Below are 19,877 nucleotides of genomic sequence, written 5' to 3'. Positions count from 1 at the left end.
ATTCTATTGCTTTAGATAAATAAAATAATAAAATAGGTGTTTATGACAAAAAAGAAATTCATTGCTTAAGAAGAAGAAAGGATGTTGCAAAAATAGCTACATTCTTACACAATATTGCAACCATGGAAGGGGGGGGGGCACAAATCAATAAGAAGTCAAATAACTGCAAAACAAAATATACATCAATTGTGGTAACCAGCATATGTCAGGTTGATACCAATAGATTCCATAAATTATGGACAGTATCATCTCTGTAAATGTCACAATGGAATGTTTTAGTAGATTACTGTATTTGCGTTGGGCAGAAAAATCAAAGAGAGATTTCTCTGCATTCTTATCATGAAGCCCCAAGAAAGAAATTAAGGTAATAACCCTCTTCCTTTCACTGCTTAATTAACCTGTCTTCTCTGGGTGTGATGCTGATATGAATAGTGAATTTTATTTTTCTAACAATAAAAAAATGTTCCTCATTAAAAGCCAGTATTCCAGGTTTTTTGTTAAATCAAACTGTATCTGTAATTTAGCAAAATATGAGATGAGATAATCTCTAACCTCCCCCAAATCCTAATAAAAGGAACAAGAAAAAAAATTTCAAAGGCTTTCTAAACATTCCTAAGAATGTTACTTTATACATATAAACATTTCTTTCTCCAATTAACTTTCTGAGTTGTCACAAAAAGACATTAATTGGGAAGAACTTGTCTGATGAAAATCCAGGAAGATTCTTTTGAAAGAACCAGCCTGTTGTTTCAATTTTGTCTTATTTATTCATTAAAATACCATTAGCTTGTTGAAATGAATAACTGGAAGAAATTATCTCTGATCACTCATAAAAATATTACTGTTTGAAGTTCAAGAAGTATTTAAAATAACATTTACAATCCACAGACAGCATGAATTTCTCACTAGGATTCAAAGTAAAACGCAAATGCTCCCCTGCATTGTTTGATACTCCCCAAAAAATTCAAGTTAGCGTGTACCATATTTTATGTTAATGAAGTATCTTACTCTCTCTCTTCAAGCTGTTTTCACATTACAGGTACACAGGAAAATAAACAAATATTTAATAAAATATATGAACATTAATTACTTCAGTGAAGATGAAGTTAAGAGAAATGCAAAGGGAAGAGGAAGTTTATATTAAATGCGGTGGAGTCTACAGAGGTGTGTATATGCATGACAACCCAATAACCCAGCTTGGATTGTGATCCAACATCCATCATCTTCCCTGTTTTGGTTTTTTTTCCATAGATGCCATCCATCAAATATACTCTGAGCATGAACTCTAACATGGCTACCCGTTCTGCTGTTGTTCTACAAGATCATGATCAGTGATCTGTGCAGAGATCAGAGTAGATCACAACCAATTTGCAAACAGCTTTTCAAATTAAGTGATACAACTAGTCCTCAACTTAAGAGTACAGCTGAGCCCCAAATTTCTATTGTTAAGCGAAACATTTGTTCAGTGAGTTCTGCCCCATTTTACAACCTTTCTTGCCACAATGGTTAAGTAAATCACTGTAGTTGTTAAGTTAGTAACACGGCTGTTAAGTGAATCTGGCCTCCCTATTGATTTTGCTTGTCAGAAGGTCGCAAAAGGTGATCACATGACCCCAGGACACTGCAAAGCACTGTCACAAATGCTGAATCATTTGCCAAGCATTTGAAATCTGATCATGTGACATGGGGATTCAGGAAAGGGTCATAGGTGTGTCACTTTTTCCAGTGCCCTTGTAACTTTGAATGGTCACTAAATGAACTGTTGTAAGTCGAGGACTACCCGTACATTCTGTAGATGATGCAAAAATCATAGCCAAGCTTTTTTCCTGTAATATCAAGAACATTCATATAAGATGTTATCAATCCAGAGGCTTTCTATTACCAGCCTATCACAGGACAATTCTTACATCCCATTCTTCACTCACGAGAACTTAGGCGCCTAAGGGCTCAGGGCCCAGTCTCCAAAACCTTGATGGCAAACCTATGGCACGTATGCCCGAAGTGGCACGTGGAGCCATGTCGCTCAGCATGAGTGGCGTTGCCCGTTCCCCTTCCAGGTTTCTGGTACTCATGCGATGATCATCTGGCCTTTGTGTGTGCAGCAGTGCCAGGAACTGGAAGAGCTGGCCTTGCTGGTTGGCGCACATGTGCGTGCCCGAAGCAGGAAGTCCTTTTTTCAGCGCACGCATGCCCCCTGGGCAGCTCCTCTTCGTGGTCACGGCCCAGACGAGGTGCAAAGTGCTCCATTTTTGACACTAGGTGCCACACACACTCCCTTTTCAGCACTTGGTGCTGAAAAGGTTCGCCCTCACTGCGCCAAAAGATTACGAGAGGCAAACTATGAAATGTATAGTCTCAGTTAATAGCACCACAATTTAACTAGAGTATTTCATCATCCTCACAGAGTTCGTCAGCAGAAGCCCTGAATAAGCATTTAAAACATTGCAGTCAGTTATGTCCTATTAATAGGCACACACATACACACTAATAAAGCCTCGCTTCATCTTCTGTGTATTTTAAGCAGTCTAAAAATTTATGGTGACAACAGCAACTGCGGGTCAGGGTAACCATTCTTAACCAGGTTTTATTATTACAGCTTGCAGTACTTGACCCAAGGCCTTCGCCAAGAGATACACCCGATATAGTGAGAATTCCTTTCAAGACCTTGAGTCAAGTTCTTGTGTTACTTGAGAAGATGCTGTTCTTGGCTGATTTCATCAGATGGGAGGTGAAGGTATAGAGGGGAAAGATCACAGACATGTTAGCTGTCAGCTCTTCTGCTCTAGCCATGAAATGCTCAGTATGTGAAAAGCTTCAGATGTACATGAAAGGGGTTTTATTTCCTGTTCCACAGGAAGAAATGGTGTCAGTATGTGACAGGACCGTTTCCTTTCCTTTAACATGCCTCAATTTATGGTGGCAACTTTCTTCTCTCTTATCAGTTCTGGGTTTTTTTTTTTGTCCTATTTTATGCATAATTAAAGAACCAGCAAGTTTTCTTTTAGCTGTCATGTAATATACTAAAAGATGGGAAAATAAGTTATTTATACTATCAACCTGGGCTGACAGTATTGTTCCTAGACTTCAAGATTAATTGGGAAGTAAAAAAAAAAAAGGGGGTGGGGTGGCTTGATACTAATAAAGTATTTCTAAGGAATAATCTTAGATGAACTTGAATATTAGAAAGGAACAATCTGAATGTCCTTAGTGCATTGTGGGGACCTCAGTGGACACTGATATTTGAGAAATTTCTCTTTTTTTCTTTGGTTCTGTTCCAGTTTATTTGAAATTGGAGCAACTCTTTTATTTATCAAAACAGGAACCTTGCAAAACTTGTAGATAGTGCTCAATCAAGGGTATATGATGCTACCTCACAACAACACAAATATTTATATTTTTAAAACGATTCAGGAGGAGAGTGTTGTTGTCACCCTCTAAGCTTTGCACCCTAGACCAGTAGCTACTCAGCTTCAGCTTAAAGCTGACTCTGTGAGTATTTCAGGAACTTCAATCTTACCCCACCGCTTAGCCCTGAACTTCATTTTCCCAATACCAGTGCTAGTGTTTACACATTGTTTACAATGTTTTTCTCTGACTCCAGCTACCATAACAGCATGAAGTCATGGTTAGAGTTACCGGTAAAAGTCCCTGGTTGCAAATATGAAACCATGCTATCATTTCATGACCATAGTTTGCAACAAGCTTTTAAGTGCAAGAAGAAATTACGTTTGGCGGCTACACAGCTCTTTCTTATAGTACATGCTCAAACTGCATGCAAGGCCAAGAGAGATACGCACAGTGTAACTGAAAATGTCAAATTGGAATGGAAATTGAATGGGTCAAAATAAAGAGAGTGCAGAGTCTATAGTAGTTCCGGGAGCAGGATGCTTGTTGGATTATATTTTTTTACACTCATATTTATTAGCTATATGGTAAACACTTCTGGCATTCCCTTCATATTTAAGAGTAAATGTAATAAAGTGTTTTTTTTCATCTGTGGGATTCCTTACCCTACAAGCCATATACAAAAAGAAGAGAAGGTCAAAGAACATGATGCAGACTCAGAAGAAGATGGAGAGATAATATCAAAGACACACTACATCAGCTAACAATGGTTGAGGCAACCCCCCCCCCCCAAAAAAGAAGAAGAACCAGAACCTTGACACAGGAAACGATCAAAGAAGAGGAAGAGCAGGAGGAGGAAGAAACCAAACAGGAGGAGGATGAAAAAGAAGAGGAGGAGGAAGGAGGAGGAGGAGAAGGAGAGGAAGAAGAAGGAAGAGAGAATAGGAAACCTGTTTTCAAACTACTTTATGAAAAGTTCAGCAATAGGAAATATATGGTGTGGTAGCTTGTTCCTAAAATTGAGAAAAAGCCCACCTTGTCTCTTATATTGTTAGTCTAACTATCCTGTAGGGTCAGGATAGATATATGAATTATTCAGTCAAACCAAACTAAAGTAAGTACATTACATCCAGGTATTCTTTTAATGCTGGCCACTAAAACTACTCATTTTTAAAAGAATTTTTTAATGTTATTTATTATTGCTAATTTTAATTGTTTTTGTTACAAAAAATTCAAAATACGCTTCTGAATGACCAAACATGAATAGTCCTGGAGTATTATTTCAAAAGCTTATTCTGCTTGCTGCTGCTATGAACTATGGAGTCCTTAGTATTAAGTACTCAGCTGAAGAGATTACTGAGGCGATTTAAGCAGGAACAGAAGACGTTTATTACTAACAGCAACCATTGACAGAACAAGAACCAGCAACTCCTGTTTGACAGCTATTTATAGTGTGGCTGTCAAACCGGCAACCAATCAGAATGGAACCAACTCTTGTTGACGACGCCTGCGCGTCTTAGCCAATCCAGGCAACCACTGTTGTTGATAGACATCTTGCGGTTGCCATGACGCTCCGGACACAACACCTCTCCCCCCCCCAAGAACGCGCATTCGTAGTCGACTAGATAGGCTGGCCACTGCCGGATCCTTTCAGAGTGATGCAGTTCCTGGGGCGGCGCAGAAGGAGGAGCTGGACTTATGATGGGTTCGAGACTCTGATGGTCATTGTGCAGCTGCGGAGACCCCGCCCTGGATAATGGCTGTTGGTCCCCAGGTAAGACCCCCGGTGGAGTTTCAGCAGTAGGGTGCATGCTGGGATTGACATCTGTAGCTTGGCTAGACCGGCAGGTGGCAGGCGGTCTCTCGTTGACAGGTTGGAACACAGTTGCAGGAAAGTCGTTCGGAACTTCGCGGAGGCGCAGGTGATCAATGTGATGCCGCCATTGCCAGCCGTCATTCAGATGCACTCTGTAAGAACAGGGTCCTGTTAGTTCAATTACGGTGGCTGGTAACCATTTTGGTTACCCCACAAAATTATGCGCGAACACATTGTCTCCCCTCGAGAACTCTCTCGTCTGGTGAGCCCTTGGTGGCGCAGAGACATTACTAAACTGGTGTTGAAGCCTATCAAGCATGACTCGAAGTTTCCTGCCCATTAAAAACTCATCAGGGCTCGGTCCTGTTAGTTACCGGGCAGGGAATCAAGTGCTGGTATAACAGGTACCTACAAATTTGGTCCTGTATGTTTCCTGTGGTCATTCTTCCCAAGGCCTCTTTGGCTGAGCAGACCGCTCGTTCCACTCGGCCATTGCTGGCCAGGTGGAAAGGAGCTGTCAACACCTGTCAAACCCCTAGTGCCGTTAGGAAACCCTGGAAACTGGCTGCAGTTCACTGCGGCCCATTATACGAGACTATGATATCCGGCAATCCATGGCATGCAAACAGTTTTTTTAATACGCTTCTGTGATGGTCGTGGTCATGGGCACCATTTCCACCCATTTTGAAAAGGCGTCCATGACCACCATGATGTGGGTGTCTTGAATAGGCCCAGCAAAATCGAGGTGCAGCCTCGACCAAGGCCTTGCGGGTTCCTCCCACTCCCTGGGTTCCGCCATGGCCAAAGCTGGCTGGGAGGCTTGGCAGGTTTCACACTGCCCCTCCCAAATCTTTATGGCTTCATCCATTCCTGGCCACCACACGTAACTGCGCCCCAGGGCTTCATGTAGACAACTCCTGGATGGCCCTCATGCAGCCTTTGTAACACCTGCCTGCGAAGAGTGGTTGGCACAACTACTCAGCTGCCCCATAGCAAACATCCTTGAAGTGCAGATAATTCCAGGCGGCGCTTCCCAAACCCCTCGGGTTGTGCTGAGTATGGGCTTTGATGTCTGTCGAAGTGAGCGGCAAGTGAAGGTCCTCAACTGACAGTACGCGGTACCGGGTCCTGCACCTTTAAGGGTAGCGGACAACAGCTTAAAGCGTCGGGATGCCCTACCTGCTTACCTGGTCGATGTTCCAATTGATATGAATAGGCCTCCAAGAATTCAGACCATCTCAGCATGTGGGAAAGATAATATGGGAGGCGTTTGACGATCACCCACTAAAATCCCCAGGAGGGGTTTATGGTCAGTTACTAAGAGGAAGGGACGGCCGTACAAATAGTCATGGAACCGCTTAACCCCTGCTCTTTATCGACTTGACTGTAATTTCCTTCAGTTGTTGACATAGTGCGGGAAAAGTAAGCAATAAGAGCTTCCTGGCCACTTGGCAACACATGAACAGGACAGCTCCTATTTCATATGGGGAAGCATCACATGTAAGAGTTAAAGGCAAATTCTCATTGTACTGAATGAGAACAGCTGAAGATGTTAAAAAACGCTTCATGTCAGTGAAAGCTTGGTGCTCCCTGTCTCCCCAATGCCAATCATCTGCCTTATCCAGGAGCCTATGTAAGGGCTCCGCAATTGAAGCTTTATGTGGTAAAAAGACCGCATAAAAATTAAGTAGTCCTAAAAAAGCCTGTAACTCAGCTTTAGACCTCGGGGCAGGTGCCTTATGAATGGCTTCAACCTTTTTGGGTGTAGGGTGGATGCCTTTACCATCGATTAAGAATCCCAAAAATTCCACAGAGGGAACCCCTATGTGGCATTTACTTTTTTTAAGTTTGAGGCCGGCTGCCCTGAACCTTTGGAGGACAGCCCGTACCTTAATGATGAGGTCTACTCTGCAGGTGGCAGCAATGAGGACATCGTCAAAGTACGGAATGATTCCAACCAACCCCTGGAGCAACTGCTCCATAAGTCCTTGGAACAACCCCGGGGCTATAGACACCCAAATTGTAGTCTCTTACAACAAAAAGCGCCCTTATGTGTAACAATTGTCTGGGCAACAGCATATTGCTGGTCCACTGGCAATTGCTGGTACGCTTGAGCCATGTCAAGTTTGACGAAAATACAGCCCCGTCCCAACGAGGAACCAGTCAACGCCGAGAAACGAAGCCAGCAGCTTGGCCACAATGAAGATAGGGAGATGTCCTTTGAAATTCTTGTGCTCCACCAGGACAGATGATTGGCCCAGGACAGGAATCAGGTTGCCCTGGTAATCCCGCAGGCGGCAGGTAGACATATGAAGTTCTTCTCCATGGAGGGACAACACTATTTGTTTCAAACACGCTCACGAAATGATTGATTTAGTGGAGCCGGTGTCGATTTCCATACGACGTGGACTTCCCTCAATGCGAACGGTCAGGAAAAACTTTGAGGTTTTAGGGCAATGTTCAGACACATGTTGAACATCCCATGCATGTTGGTCTGGCTCGCCCATCACTATAGCGCAGCCGAGTTGAGAGAGGGAAGCCCTCTTGGCTTTGGACTTTTTATTGTAGGGTGAACTGGGATGTTCCGGCTCCTGTAATTTAGCCCGGCATACAGCAGCCAAATGCCCTTGTCTACCACAATGCCTGCAGATAGCTGTTTTGAAATGGCAGGTAGAATGGAGGTGTTTGCCTCCACAACTCAGGCAGCCGCTGTTAAGAATTTTGGCAGACTCTGACCTGAGGCGATATTTGGTATTGACACGGCTGATCTGATCATATTCATCAGAGCATTCACTTTCCTGGCCAGCTAGTTGGGCTGTTGTGGTGCAGTCAAAATTTTGGCCATTCCCATTAATACTATTTTGGATCTGGGCAGCCGATTTTTCTGCCATTTTGGCAGCCCTCGCCTCATCCACAGCAGTTTGCAATGTCAAATCTGGCTTAGATAGAAGCCGGCGTGGTCAACGGACATCCCTAATTCAGCAAACTAATTGCTCTAGTAAAGCTTCGTCTAATTCTTTAAATTGGCAGTGAATTGCTTCCTGACAAAGCGTAGCCATATATTGGCAAATAGTCTCTCCTTCACGCTGAGTACATTGCCTGAATGAGTGTCTACGCGCTATTTTTGAAGGTACGGGGGAGTAATGGTTCTTCAATTTAGTTAAGAAAGCCTCCCAAAGTATTGTGTTCACAGGCACAGGAGCTGACAGTGCTCTAGCCATGCTGAATATTTCAGGACCGCACACACTGAGGAAAAAAGCCCGTTTTCTATCGTCCGTGACCTCAGTCAAGTCATGGGACAGCAGGAAACATTCAAATCTTTCTAAAAAGGCTTCCCAAGACTCTTTGTGAGCACAGAAAGGAGCAAAACTAGGGATGGCAGACATGTTGTATCACAATTTCAGGCTTGGAATAGTTCGTGGAGAATACTCCCAGTCCTCGTCGCCAGTATTAAATACTCAGCTGAAGAGATTACTGAGGCGATTTAAGCAGGAACAGGACACGTTTATTACTAACAGCAACCATTGACAGAACAAGAACCAGCAACTCCGGTTTGACAGCTATTTATAGTGCAGCTGTCAATCGGCAACCAATCAGAATGGAACCAACTCTTGTTGACGACGCCTGCGCGTCTTAGCCAATCCAGGCAACCACTGTTGTTGATAGACATCTTGCGGTTGCCATGACGCTCCAGACACAACACCTAGTCCTCTCTGAGCTTGATCGTTCATTTGCTGATGTTCAATTACTCAACTAAGTAACATTATTTGTGCTAATGAGTGTGGTGTTTGCTCCCTATTTATATACATAGCTTGCCCTGCCAGTGTTGTTGGAAGTGATTTCCTCATTCATAATTCCCAGCAACATCCCATATAAATTCAGAGCGAACCCCATGCTCAGCAGCACAGATGATTTTACCTAGTTGGGTAATGAAACGTCAGCAAACAAACAACCCAAGGACTCCACAATTCAATCCTAAACTACACATATTCTCTTCCGTTGGAACCTGCTATGAATATTTATGAAATCTAAACATGACAAATGTCTTAAGACTTTCCTCAAAGGTATGAGAAATATTTTCTTCAAGAAATAAAAATACCTGTCTGTTACTGGTTTTTTCCTGTCAGATATCAGTGCTTGACCCAAAATGCTCTAGAAATCTCAGGTTTGTTTACAGCTTTGTCCTTGACAAGCATTTTTAGAAGCCTGCAATCAGCACAACAAGCCATTTGATCTGTCCTTTGGCACCCTCCAGCTGCTACTTGGAATTTCAACACTGTTTTATTGCACTTCTTGTCCTCTCAAAACTGCAATTTCATATGGGTTTCTTTTATCTCAGAAGAGATCACATGAAGGGAGAAGCACTGAGGCTGACCAGTGATATTTCCCAGAAACATTTCAGGCATAATGTCTTAAGATAGATGACCAGGAAGTTTTACATAGAATACGAAGAGTCTTAAGCCCTGCCTTTGAATTGGAAGATGTGGAATTAATCCTTTTCTCCCAGCTCCAAGTCAGGCGATGAAGAATTTGTTCTGCATGGTCAGTATAGAAATTTTAAAAACTATAAAATAATGTCACATGTCACTTTGTTAGAAAGGAACAGTTTTATGACCAAGGTCATATAAATTCTACTTTGAAGAGGCCACCAGCTCAGATTTCGCTAACATTTTGTTCAACCAAATCCTACTTGGTATTAGGATACCTTCTGAACACCCCAAAAATAAATGGGATTATAGACTACAACAATGTATTTACACACTTTTTATACTTGTGTGTATACTGTATGTGCTTCAAGCAGAAATAATGCTGAATGGAAAATTAGCTCATAAAAGGAAATATTCAACATTTCTTTTTCCAACATTTTTCTGTTCAAAATAATTTCTTGTGGGTTTTAGGACTAAACATGCTTCAAACCCACAATGTGTATGGAATGGGGGAAAGGGATTTGGAGGCAAAAACATCAACCAAAGAATTAAATCTTCTCTTTGTAAATTGTTTACTGGTATTATTATAATGGTTGGTTGCACAGTCAGCCAGATGTTTAGACTAAATTTGGCATTTATATACATCTATCAAGTCCTTCCCAAGGGCCTGGGATAGGCAGATACTGTTTTAATAGTGTGAGAGGTATCATCGCATGATGTAAGCTTTATTGTTGTTGTTGTTGTTGTTCATCGCACAGTCATCTTTTCATCCATCTATCGAGTCCTTCCTAAGGACCTGGGATAAGCAGATGTGAATGTTTGATGGTTTTAAAGGCATTGCCACTGTTGTTCCAAGTAAAGCTGCCTTTTGCAATTGACTGAGTAATTTTTTCAATGCCAATGGTGTTCAAGTAGTACTTCAGCTGTTTTGGGATTGCAGCCAAGTTGCCTATTACTAAGGATACTACCTGCAGAAAGACAGTTTTGGGGTGGGGGTCAGGAGTTGTTGGAAATGCTGAGAGCCACACATTGGGTACAAGTAAGCTGGTAGAGAAGGATTTATAAAAAAGAGTTTCGAAGTTTTCCTTGCTTTCCTAACTACACTTTGCCTATTTGTCACATTTTCCCTTCTCCTGCCCTTTCAGTGTCTTTTTAAAATTGAATAATAAAAAGACCAAAGGCCAAAACTATAGCTATAGAGCTAGAAAGGAAAATAAAATAGTGACATAAAGCATTTTTATAATATCACACAGCTACCACTGAAATGTTATAAAGCCTGACCTCATTACTGTTATTTTGGTACAACAATTGTTGTATTATTCCAGAAGACATAATTCACTTGGAAAAAATGATGCAAGAACAAAAACAAAAGCAAGAAAGTAAATAAGCAAAAGCGTTTAGGTAATATTTGAGCATAATATTTATACTCAATATTCCTATATAGCAAAATGCTTTACTAAGAAAAAATATTGAATCTAACTAAGAAATTATAACCAGTTATGGATGAATGTATCCTTGACTTACATTTTTTCAAAGGTTTTTGTTCTATTTAACTTTTTACTGCAGCAATTTTCCACTCTTTTAAATACCACTGTCTCGCATCTGCAGGAATCTGAGTGGCTTTGAGGCCTACAAAAGAGAGCTTGAAGAGCAGAGTACAAAGTATAAATAATCCCTGAAAAATCTTATCATATACAGAACACATTTGCCTCTTCACTAGCTCACGTTCAGCACTAAGTAATCTCCAGCACCCTTAAATGGCTTTAATATGATTCTATAGATGTAGTTTAGATGCAGTGGTGAGTTCCGGATCCCGTTGCAACCGGTACAGTTGCAATGGGCCCCGGCGTCCTCCACATGAACATGCGCAGCACGCACACATGCACATGTGTCTTACCATCCAGCGACGCCTCCATGGGCCTCTGCAATGCTCCACCTGCTCAGTGAAGCATTGCGCAGGTGCTGTATGCACCATGTGCATGCGCAGAAGAGCCGAAGACTTTAAAGACAGGTAAGGAGCGTGGGTGGGTGGGTGGACATCCGGTATGCCCGTACCAGGGCATTCTCCCTGCAACCCACCACTGTTTAGAGATGAACTAAATCAAATTTCTTTTTGGAAACATCCTTTTGATGACAGGAATAAAAATATATTGGTATATATTGATGTAACCGAATGTGAGAATTGTTCTGTCTATGAGCATTCCAGTCAAGTCTCACTAATCATTCTTCATCAATTCTTTGCATGGAATGCCAGAGTTTGGTTTGAGTCCAATATTTTCTCTTTGTGAGGTCTGTCATTGCTACCATCCATGAATAAGATTTGGCAAATCTATAATTTTTCCTCAAAATCAGAGCATTTGAGCAATATTTCTTCTTGTTTTATTTCTTATGGCAAATTCCAATGGCATAAAGCATGAGCATGATTACTGTGGAGAAGATTTATTAGGAATCCAAGATGCTCAATATAGGTCAAATTCATCTCTCTTTTTTTAAGTTGAATTTTATAGGAGATGAGGATAGGAATGCAGACACAGGAACAGACAGACAAGTTCATACGGGAGAAGATGGCCTAAAGGTATTCCCAGCTGGTATTGATTTGGTTACATTCTTTACATCTTAAGAAATAAGTTCAATTGCTATTGTTTACTTACTGCTTAATCTATATAGGCCACAGGTATGTTGCAGTTAAAATAACTGTGGAAAAAAACCATTGCTTTACCTAAATTTGGCTGATTTCCAGTTACTGAGATTTCACATTCCTGCTTTTTGTCCTTTTCGGTTCTTTTCCCTTTCTGTTTGTCTTTCATTTTCCTCTCCTATTGGTAATTCAGTGTAAATCAGGTAATTCTTATTTATGATATTCATGTAATTGTCAAAAAATATATATTCAAAGATCCTAAGCTTTGCCATTTGAAAGGAGGAATGCCACTCCGTTACAGAGATATGAAAACTGATTTTGAAAATAGTTTGGTTATGAAAAATCCTGTTCATTGAATATTCTTTCAGCCCCATTGGCACAGATTTCAAAATTTTTGATTTTTTTTTTAAATTTGGAAAGTTTTGAAAAAAATATTTCAAAAGTTTTATTTTAAATAAAGCTACATTGTAGTGGCCATCTATCCAATCAAGACCGATATTTAGGGGGGGAAATGTTCTACTGATGCTCCTTAGCATTTAACAGATGGTGGGAATCAGGTTGAACAAACTCAAAGAATGATTCAAGCCAAAAGTATCTTGTCTGTAACATTAGGGAGTTGTCAAATTCCTTCTTATGATTGCTGAAGTAAATAACATAAATCAAGCCTCACTAATGCTTACTACTTATGTAATTGAATTATTTGGAAATGTGCATAATGTGATTCTTTTTGTATGCATTTTAAGATGACACACAAATACAGAAAAAGTTCAGGATTTAATACAAGGCATCAAAGTTACAGTCCTAGGAAGCTTTGCTTATATTCTTGCTTTTTAAAACTAGACTTGTAAACAAGTCCGCATTACTAGCTCAGATCTCTGAATCGGAAAATGTTTGCAAGTATATCTGAAATTCTATACTGTAGAACAAAAAAATTGGGGGTAAATCATGCAAACACTGGGAAAACATAATATTGCATTAAATATACTTGAATGTGAACACAATATACTGTAGGAAGTTTGCACCCACCCCTCTCCTAGGAAAATGAAATATTCTAGGAAATATTAAAAAGGTAGAATATTATATTTTCCCTAAAGGAGAAACATGTTTCTAAAGATAACTCAGAGCCTCAGCTCCCTGCTCCCTGAACAGATATTTTGGTGCCAACCTATCTACAAGACAAAGGCTGGACCAGCTTATCTACAACACAAAAGACTTGGCCCTCAGGACATGATAGGATTAGCCCTCACTCAAGATCCAAACCAGGGCAAAGACATTAAGCCAAAATAGGAATTGCCCAAAGCCCCTTCATTACATCATCATCCAGCAAGATTCAACCTGATCCTATGGGAGTCTAACAACCAATCAGAGTACATTTCTTACACAGGAACAGGAAGCTCCAAGGCGGGGCCCAAGAGAGGGTATAAATCTCTCTCCCTCCCACCCATGTGCTACTTTTTTGCCCAGGACCCAAAAAAACCCAATGTGGTCCTGTCTACCATTAAACCATCTTTCCAAGCAGTTTCCATGTTTCCAGTGTCTTTCTTCCCAATTGGAACTGAACCCAGATGGCCATTTCTGCTAACAATATGTAACAATATGTAACCCTAACCCTAACCCTAACCCTAACAATATGTAACAGAGAATTGCTTCCCCGTGCTTCTAACTTTTTTGGCCCAAGCTGCTGAATTTGACAAAATATATATTGTAAGAGACACCCTCTTCAATCACCAGGGACTAGCCATGTCATTAGGAAAAGTTTAGTAGAGATGGATAAATTGATTACTTTGATTAAAGGCAAAAACACTACTTGGAAGCCGCCTGTTGACTTCGGGCTCAAGGTGGAAAAAAATGAATCTCTGATTTTGGATTCTACTGATTAGATAAGTTAGTTGTTCTAGAACTGGCTAGTTTATACTATTATGTAAAAATAAAGAGTCAAGGTTTGATGTTATTATATTATTGTTCTGTTATTATCTTAGTCAATGTCTTTTCTTTCTTTTTCTCCTTTTTCTTACACTTTTTCCTTCCCTTTTCCCTCTCCTATCTTTTCTATTTTCTTTTGTATTTTTGTATCTTAGATTATTAATAAATAAATAAATAAACAAACAAATGTGAAAAATGAGAATATTGCTACTGAAAGCAGATTCTGGAAGGGAACAGCACTGTACTGAACCCCCATCCCCACCTCTAGCCAGAGGTGGTATTCGGCAGGTTCTGATCAGTTCTGGAGAACCAGTAGCAGAAATTTTGAGTAGTAATTCAGAGAACTGGTAAATACCACTGGCTTCGCCACCAACTATTCTCTGCCTCCCAAGTTCCAGCTGATCGGGAGGAAATGGGGATTTTGCAGTATCCTTCCCCTGGAGTGTGGTGGGAATGGAGATTTTACAGTATCCTTTCCCTGCCACCCTCACCATGCCATGCCCACAAAGCCATGCCAAGCTACGCTCACAGAACCGGTAGTAAAAATATTTGAATCCCACCACTGCCCCTAGCCAGCAGAGAAAATAGTTATATTGAAAGTGGAGATGGAAGTGGTGGTCTAAATCATCTGGCAATTGTAGAATAGAAAGATTGTGGAATACAAACCTACTCTATATGATATTATATAAGACACGGCTAAATGAAAAATATTAAATGTTTCCATGTTTGTTGAATAATTAAGTGCTTAAGCCTTTATATCAGCTGCTGAAAGATATAGAATTTCAGTTGTCCTCAGCTTCCAGGGTTCATGGCTGCCCTGGCATGTGACAGCATCCAGTATTTAGGCTGCCAGTCAACTGAGAAACTAGTTAGGCAGAAAGAAGGAATACCAGAAGCTAATAGCAATCGTTAAAATTAAATTGGAACTCTGCAAGGTTCTTGTCTCATCCTTTGAAAGTTTCGGTTTAGATTTTAAAAGGAATTATCCCTATTCCATGTCTCAAACTTCTAAAATGTAACAGCAGATTATTTTACTAGTTAAAATGAGGCAAGCTAATGTTAGAATTGGCATTTATTGTTTTAAAATATTTCTGCAGACATGAATGGTTATTGCATGCTGTTCTTAAATCATTTTTAGTGTGCATATTTACAATTTGATATCATTTTCTTCATCACCAAGTTATGTAGCATTATTGCTTACATTTGCATATGTTAGCACCACAGGTGGGTTCCTGCCAGTTCTAACCTCTTCTATAGAAGAGGTTCCACAAATCTACAGTGCCATTTAGAACCGGTTCCAGCTCGCTCCCCCCGCCCATCCGCCCATCATCAAGATGAAGAGTGAGAGGAGGAATTCTGGGAGTTGAAGTCCACAAGTCTTTTTTTTTTTTTTTTTTTTTTTTTTTTTTTTTTTTTTTGTAATAAAATTTTATTGGTTTTTCAAAATTTATAGGGAAAAGGGTAAATGGACAGGTATACAAATTTTGGCAGTTGCAAAGTGTGTGAGGCCCCCCTCCCTCCATACCCATAGCGTACATTTATATATAATGCATTAGTATATAATTGATTATAATCAGCATATTAGTTCTATTATTAAATTCAATCAAATTAAACATTACAATATAAAATCCAAATATAATTCCATTTTCACTTTCGGTCAATTTATAATAATATGATTTTCATATTTATTTCTGTGATCTGAGTCTTCTTGCTATTGCCCCATCTCCCTCCACTGGCAGAGCTCTGGCCCCTCCCGTGTCCTGCGTGTCCGTTGTAGTGTCTGGTGGTTTCTCTAGGAGTGTTTTATTTTTTTCCATAAAGGCCTGCGCCTCTATGGGTGAATTAATTCTGATTCTTGTCTCCTCCCAGAATATCAGCATACCTTCAGGCATCAACCATCTAAACCACACCCCTTTCTGGTATAATTTATTCGCTAATTGCGAATAATTTTTTCTTTTTTCTCTAATCTTCTTAGGGATCTGCTTCAGAATGGTTATCTCCATATCATGATATGTCAATGCTTGCCCCCTTTGTACACCCAGAATTTCATCTCTTGTGGTTTTTCTAAGGAATTTAATGTGAACCTCCCTGGGTAAATTGTGTGTTCTAGCATAAGCTGAGTTCACTCTATAAACCAGATCTATATCCCACCCCATCTGTTGTTTTTCTTTGTGTGTATAGTCAGCCAGAATGTTTGTCATGATGTCCCTTATATTTTCCCCATCTTCTTCTATAACATTTTGAAATCTAAGATAATAGGACATTCTCTCAAATTCTAATTTCATCTGTTGGATGTCAAGATCTTTGTTCCCTTTCTGCACAGCTTCCACCACCCCCCTCACCTCCTCCACCCCCCCTTCCACAAGATTCAGTCTTTGTGAGTTCTTATATATTTGGGCTTGATTTTCTTTAATTTCATCTTTCATTTCCCTTAACTGTTTCTTGATTTCCTCCTGGCCCTGTAGAATTTGTTGAAGCATTTGTTGAAAGTCCATCTCTGTAGTCTTATGTTGCATCAGTTCTGTTATCTTTGACTGTGTGGCTGGACTGGATGTTGCGGATGTTGGAGCAGAAGTGGCAAAGCCAGGTTTTCCAGGAGGGGGTCTTTTAGATGCCATCCTTTATAACGTTAAAAGTTCAGTCCAAATATGAAGTAAGCAATTAGAAAAGAAGGGTAGCCAGGTGAATCCGGGAGCAGAATAACCAGGCAGAAGAGAATCTCTCCAATAAGTCTGGCAATAGATAGAAAATTTCCCCTAGAAGGTTAAAAAAATACCAATCCACAAGAGGTTCCTCTGGGAGACACGGAGACAAAGACCGGAAGCCTGAATTTTAAAGGTGGAGTCAGGTTTCAGAGTTCATAAAGACAACGGAAGTGTGCCATCTTGCCCTGCCAGTTTTGGGCACAGAGGCGTAACAAAGTTTTAAAAAGTTCCAAAAGTCCTCAAATCATTGTAATATGTAAAATTAAATTGAAAAGAAAATCATCTCAGCCTAAGTGAGGCTTCATTCGTTGGCTCTCCCCCCTCCTCCTTCCCCGGGGGCTGAGAGCAAAATTGTTTCTTGCCGCTTGTCCAAGGGGGGGGGGGAAAACCCCCCTCCCTCCAGCCGCACCTCCAAAATGCTCCGAAAGTTGTTTTAAAGTTTTAAAAGCTGAATCAAATCTTCATGCAAAGTAAGGGATGAAGAGAGAGGCAACCTCACCGCACCGCAGCTGCTTCCTTCAATTGTAGCATTCTCCAGTCGGCTTGTAGCGAGGCGCGAGGCGTGGAAACGCGATGCGCCCTCCGAGCTTGCTCCCCGGTGCCTTGGGCGCGCGAGAGAGCCCCCGCCGGCTGCCGCCGCTGCAGGAGACCTCCGCGATGCCGCCCCTCCGGCAGGACCCCTCTGCGGGGTGTCCTGTGCCCCCCAAGGAGTGGGGAAGCCCACCGGGGAGCCGGAGCGGGCAAAGAGCTGCCCGTCGCCGCCGCCGCCGGAACCGGAACTCTCAAGTCCACAAGTCTTAAAGCTGGCAAGTTTGAACACCCCTGGGGTTTTTTTCTAAAGGGTTAGAGGTGCAAGGGTCTTGTAACTGACAGCTTTAAGACTTGCGTGCTTCAAATGCCAGAGTTTCTGAGCCAACATTTTTGTTGCTAAGCAAGAGCATTGTTAAGTGAGTTTCACCACATTTTGCAAGTTGGCCACGCCCACCCAGTCACATTGCTGGCAAGCCACTCCCACCCGGTCACATGGCTGGCAAGCCATTCCCACAAAGCAGGCCACACCTACAGAAGAGATTCTAAAATTTTTTGAAACCCACCACTGGTTAGCACGCTAAAGACTAGGGCAGTGATAGCTAACTTTTTCCTGACTGAGTACCCAAAGCACTTGTGTGTGCACGCGAATGCACGCAAGAACACTTGAACATCCAAAATGCAATACATGCACTCTGTCCCCCACAGGTGTGTACCCCTGCAGCCCCCCCAACGCATTCCCACAGAGGGGGCGCTGCGTGCCACCTGTGGCACATGTGCCATAGGTTCACCCTCACAGGACTAGGGTGATATGAGACAAGCCATTTGCAAGCAAAGTGAAAAGAAAATGTTGTACAAAATTATTTCAAGCCAGATACTATGCAATACACTTTAGTCTCATGTACGTTGGCTAAGATTGAAGCAGTTAGCTGGTGCTATTTCAGGGAAGAAACATTTTTTTTAAATTACTAAAAGTTTTGAAAGATTAGGAGATCCTTGGGATGAATTTAGGTATACTAGGAAAGATTGCTGAGTAATACACAGTATATGGATTTATATAGACAAATAGTGCAAAATCACTATTGCCCTAAATCTCTGCCTTCTGTAAAGCTTGTGCGGAGATGTCAGAGCAGTTTAGTGATTGGCAGTTGGTAACACAACTGGCAGGACATGGCTTATTCCAGTATTGCTCCAACACATCTTCCAACACATCTTGTATCCAAGACATCTTCCTCCTCCTATTTCCCCAGAACAATCCTATGAAGTGAATTGGGGAGAGAGAGGGGGGGAGAGAGGGAGAGGGAGGGAGAGGGAGAGGGAGGGAGAGGGAGAGGGGGAGGGAGAGAGAGTGAGTGAGAGAGAGAGCCCGGTGCCTTAACCACTAGTCCAAACTGGCTCTCCAGCCTTCAACAGTCTCTTTTCACTATTTGTCTCTCTTCACTATTAACACTGAAACAGTGATGAAATTCATTTTTTTTTACTAACAGTTCTGTGGGCGTGGCTTGGTGGGCGTTGCAGGGGATGGATACCACAAAATCTCCATTCCCACCCCACTCCGGAGGAAGGATACTGCAAAATCTCGAGCCCACTCTGGAACCAGCCAGAGGTAGCATTTGCCAGTTCTCCGAACTACTCAAAATTTACACTACCAGTTCTCCAGAACCTGTCAGAACCTGCTGAATTTCACCCCTGCACTAAAAGCATTTTGACAGGGGTCTCCAATGCTCAGGCTGCAGCCTACTATTGGGCCTGATCCCTTTGGAACCGGGTCATGGAAGTGATGAATGAGCGCACATGTGTGTGCACATTCCTAGTTGCCCCAGCAGCAGGCAAGCACATGCACACAAGCTCCATTTGCACGAGCAGCAGGCACGCATGTCTGCCATCACGTAAATGGAGCTGCGCGTGCCCGCCATTCACACAGAACCATCCCTCCCCCGCCACAAAACTGGAAAGGTTGAGGAACTCTCCATTTTGATACTGAGTGCAGATTTTTTTAAATTATTATCTCCATAATTTGGTGTTTTTTGATGTAGCAGGATTCTATTATAAGTCAGAAACAGAAAGTAGAATTGCTTGGAATTGTTTGGAGACATGGTTGCAATGTCCACAAGACCCGACATCTACTTAAATATCTAACCAGCCTATAATTTGGTGGAACAAAAGGAGAATTTCCTCGTACAATTGAACAGATTAAGATCTCAATTCAGGATGCATCATTGTTCTTTCTGCCAATTAATCTCAACATGACCACCTGGCATTTGTTTTCCGGGTACCATTTGAAATTATCTATTAATTTCAATTACATAACAATGCATAAAATTACAAACATGTCCAATGGCACTGTGTTCCCATTGCATAACCCTCTCCACTTGGGCACATGCATAATGAAAACCCTGTTGAGTCCATAATAAAATCCAGAGATTTTTCAAGTCTCAGAACTGAATGTTCAAATATTGTTGCTTGCTTCTTTTTCTAACCAGACAGCGGAAGCT

The 19,877-nt window shown here is 41.5% G+C and overlaps 1 protein-coding gene across 5 annotated transcripts in view; it reads right to left on the bottom strand.

Moving 5' to 3' along the window:
* DDAH1 (dimethylarginine dimethylaminohydrolase 1) overlaps window positions 1-19,877 on the bottom strand; it is a 167,221-nt gene that overhangs the window by 112,439 nt on the left and 34,905 nt on the right. The window contains exon 2 of one of the 5 annotated variants that reach the window (XM_081946099.1): window positions 12,308-12,404. The exons of the other annotated variants lie outside the window; for them this stretch is intronic. The gene's annotated coding sequence lies outside the window, so the exon portion shown is untranslated. The remainder of the gene's footprint in view (window positions 1-12,307; window positions 12,405-19,877) is intronic. 5 annotated transcript variants of the gene reach the window in all.

Source organism: Natrix helvetica (assembly GCF_964273705.1).
Source record: "Natrix helvetica genome assembly, chromosome: 3".
Classification (NCBI taxonomy): Eukaryota; Metazoa; Chordata; class Lepidosauria; order Squamata; family Natricidae; genus Natrix; species Natrix helvetica.
The sequence above is the reverse complement of the archived record's forward strand: the minus strand, read 5'-3'. Positions and strand labels throughout refer to the sequence as shown.